The sequence below is a fragment of the Protobothrops mucrosquamatus genome, unplaced genomic scaffold (assembly GCF_001527695.2).
Source record: "Protobothrops mucrosquamatus isolate PMUCROS unplaced genomic scaffold, P.Mucros_1.0 scaffold479, whole genome shotgun sequence".
Taxonomy (NCBI): Eukaryota; Metazoa; Chordata; class Lepidosauria; order Squamata; family Viperidae; genus Protobothrops; species Protobothrops mucrosquamatus.
Window position 1 is genome coordinate 9,607 of NW_015386799.1, and position 4,281 is coordinate 13,887.

The window sequence follows — 4,281 nt, forward strand, 5'->3', positions numbered from 1 at the left end:
GTTTGGAAGTTTCACCAGAACAGATGCTCAGCCTTCCAAACATCTGTGTTTACTTTTCTGTTTCTAATGGACTGTAAATCCAGCAGTTTTTTGCCTCGGTAATTTCATCAAACCATTCTTGTTTCTTTGAGAAATACAGTATTAGGCCACTCAACATTTTAGAAGCGTTACAACTTAAATGCTTGGGATTATTCAACTGTTATATGCAAAACAAAGGTACTGCTTCTGTAGATTGTTTTATTTGCATGGGCAATTCAGTTGATAGTAATTTGAGTTAATCCTTCTTATAATACTCTAACAGTTTCTAAAGCATGACTTAGTTTGAATTGACTTGAGAAAAAGCCAACTGTGTCTTCAAACAGAATACTAAATCAGGATTTTAAGCCATGGTCTGTTGAATAAATCATGTTAGATAGACTTCATGGACCACATTTGTAAACCAGGCCTGTAATCCTTACTGCAATACAGCAGGACAGGTTTGAGCATTCCCTCTTATCACTGTGATAACAAATGAGAGTTGTGATCTAAATAGGTAGCATCTCCAAGTCTTAGCCTAGCTAGCAGCCATCCAATAGAATAATACCGATAATGGTAGTCAAAATCTATCAAGAGGTCCAGCACAAAGATGCAAACTATGCAGTAGATAAAACATGTGATTCATACTGTCCTCAGTTTTCTGGGGGTAAATAAGCTTGTTCTGAATTGGCAAAATTTATCCATATTAATATGCTACTTTAAAATCCAGTCTGAGCATCTGCTCACCAAGAAAATGTGCTATGGGCTTCTACTGCAAGCAAAGTGACTTCTGGATCAGTCACTCATTGGTCAGTTTGTTCGCTGGTCCATAACTCATATTGGGCTGGTGCTTTTTTAATATATAGCATGTACTCATAAACAAGGGGTCTTCAAACATGGCCCTTTTATGACTTGTGGACTTCAACTCCTAGAATGCTGTCATAAACTATCAAACATGGAAGGTTAGTTGGCAAAGAAAAAAAGCCAGAGTAAGGCTGAAAGAAACTAGGGTTTTGATTTATTAGAGGGGATTCTATGCTATTGATTAGAGGGTTAAATATGGTGGAACATAATTTTTTTAGAAAATAAAGTAATATTATAATTGAATAGGTAAGATGTGTAATAAGACTAATAGATTTTTGGTTTAATATGGTAAAAAATAGATAATTTTTAGAAAATAGAATAAAATTATATGCAAATAGATAAGATGTGTATTTAGAATATTAGATTTTGTTATGAAAAGGGAAAAATGTAGAAGCTGAGATAAGGGAAGCTCTGGTCACCTAAAGTTTGGAAATTATAACATACCAAATGTTAAGTTGAATATTGAGGGGAAATTAAAGCCTGGGGAAAAAGCAATAACAGGACATTGATGTATATAAGATTGAATGCAAACATAATTAAGATATGTATAAGTTTAAAAAAATCGATAAATGTAACAAAAATGATTTTACTTAGTTGATAACAATAAGAACTATATTAGTTCAATATGAGATAGTAGATATTAAGGGAAAAAGAGAGGAAATATCTGATGATGTAACTTGAGATTTGTGCCAAAGATTTATGTATGTTATGGAATTATTGATTACTCAGTCACCACGTTGCTTTTTAAATATTTAATGTAAAACTAGAAAACTATTTAAAAAAAACTATCAAACATGCTTTTTCTTCTACTTCATGGGTGTCAAACTTGCCGCATCACGTAACGTGTCACGACTTTTTTTTTTGCATTGCTGGAGGCTGGAGCTGGGGCAGGCGCGGCCTCCATATGATGTAACCAGCCTGCGGGCCAGCAGTTTGACACCTCTGTTCTACTTCAACAGTTTTTAATGCATAACTACATTCTTCTACAATCAACAGTTACCTTTTTCCCAGATTTTTTTTTCTATCATCACCTGTTTGAATGCTTTTCCCCTGAACTGTCAAAAAGAGAAATAGGGATTGAATGTATTGTTGGTTTCACACTAAAAGGTAGCATTAATGTTTCTAGTTAGTAAATTAAAATCTGGCAAGGAATAACAGGATACTTACTTGCAAAATAAATATGCAGCTAGAAAGAGTGGAAAAATGCCTTTTCATCCCTAAAACATTAGAAACCTTTAAGTGGTAAAGTGTATAATAGAGGATTTGTACAAATGCGTCAGTATTTTCCCACAAGATTATCATGCTAGGAAATGGGCTTTATTTCCAGAAACTGAAAATGATGAGTCAAGCATGCAAATAATTTTCTAATATAAAATCCTTTGAAACATGGGCATTTTAACATGAATAGTTCCGTTTCCTCAGATTATAAACAACATTGTCCTCATTTTTTTCCAAGTAACTACGTTTAATTTTAATCTTTTTCAGGCAGTGAAATTCTACAAAAGCATTTGACCACTTCAATTATCCCCAAGATTAAAATGTGATCTAATAGATGTTATTATGTTTCCCCCTCAGAAGGCCTACCATATATTCTTCATGAAGCTTCACTTTCTAAATCTAAGTGATGTAATTGTGACTATTGTATCCATACCTGCTCAGGAGTGATGTAAACAAGGAGGAATAATGTAAGATTTTCTGGACTGAGAGAGATGATTGATACACATGGAGACCATTTATTTGGGAGCAGAATTTAAGGATGTTTAAGGAATATTTTAACAAATAAAAAAGAGCCTGACTACGGCCTCAGATTCAACTAATGAAGTCATTTCCCCAATCTGAGAGGGAAATAGTCTATCACTTAAGTGAGAAAAGTGATGCAAACTGAGATTACCAATATGAGATGCCTCTAGTTTATGGCTTTATTCATACAACAAACTTAATTAAGAATTAACTGCTCTTAAAAAATCTGCATAATGTACTGTATCATAAATGAGATGCGTTTCCATGAGATGCTAAAAACTAGATGAAGTTTAGCATGGCAGTGCTCGTGTAGCATCGGGTCTGCAACTATCTCGGAAAGTGTGTTACAGAGAGTCCCTCAACAGCACTGAAAAACGTGACTTACAACCTGTCCCGTCACAGCATCCCCATGGTCACATGATCAAAATTCAGGCATTTGACAACCGGCATGCATTTACGCTGGTTGCAGCGTCCTGGGTTCATGGGATTGCCATTTGCAATCAGGGGGCTTCTGACAGGCAACGTCAATGGGGCAAACCAGATTCACTTAATTGCAGTGCTTTGTTTAACAAGGGTGGCAAAAAAAAAAAGCTTGCACAACTCACTTAACAACAGCCTTGTTTAGCAACGGAAATCCTGGCCCCAATTATGGTCATAAGGATTAACAGTATGTGAAGGCAACTGCCCAACTGATCTCTTCCTCCTCCAGTTGTTGGGGGCTACCTGATCCCTAATTTGAGGGGGGGGGAGGAGGAGGAGGAAGAGGAAAAAGGGGGAGGGGAGAGGGAAGAGGAAGAGGAGGAAGAAGAGGAGGAAAAAGGGGACGGGGGAGAGGGAGAAGAAGAAACAACAACGACAACAACAACTAAAAGGGCAGGTGAGGCACAGACTGACCTGGGCACTTAGAGGTGCCCTTTGGGAGCCATGCCACAGCATTGAGCTCTGCTGTGGGAACCCCCCCCCCCCAAAAAAAAAAACCCCTTTCGTAGCAGCTTTGCAACCCAGCATTGCTTTGAGGAAGCCCCCTTCAGGATAAAAGTTCCTCAGCCACGCAGTGTTTCTCAACCTTGACAATTTGAAGGCATGTGGACTTCAACTCCCAGAATTCCACAGCCAGCAATGCTGGCTGTGGAATTCTGGGAATTGAAGTCCACATGCCTTCAAATTGTCAAGGTTGAGAAACGCTGCGAGGAAGGCTGCATTCATAGGCACGCAAGCCGAGGGTCCGGACTTGCTTGCTGAATCAATCCATTTTCGGGGACTCTACTATTTTATAATACTATCCTAATATTATTTAGATAATAGAGGAAACCACGAACAAAGCAGCGGGAGCTGCAGAATAAATAATAGCCCCACAAAGCCCAGCCCGGCCCGACGGACCAAGCCCAGGGACTCCGCGGAACCATTTAAGAGAGCGGAGTTTCCTCCCCGAGGGTCGGCCTGCTTCAGATTTCGATTGGACAGGCAGAGACAATCCGCTTTCTGATTGGCCAGTTGTGGCATGACTGACGGATAGAAAGAACGTTGGGTATTGTTTCCGGTCTTGCTAAATGATTTCGCAGGGAAGCCTATTCTGTGCAGCAGCGATGGCCGAGTGGTTAAGGCGTTGGACTTGAAATCCAATGGGGTCTCCCCGCGCAGGTTCGAACCCTGCTCGCTGCG

General features: G+C 39.1%; 1 non-coding gene across 1 annotated transcript; it reads left to right on the forward strand.

The window, feature by feature from the left end:
• Positions 1 to 4,199: 4,199 nt before the first annotated feature.
• On the forward strand, positions 4,200 to 4,281 carry TRNAS-UGA. Its single transcript has one exon. It is a non-coding gene; the product is annotated as a tRNA-Ser (tRNA).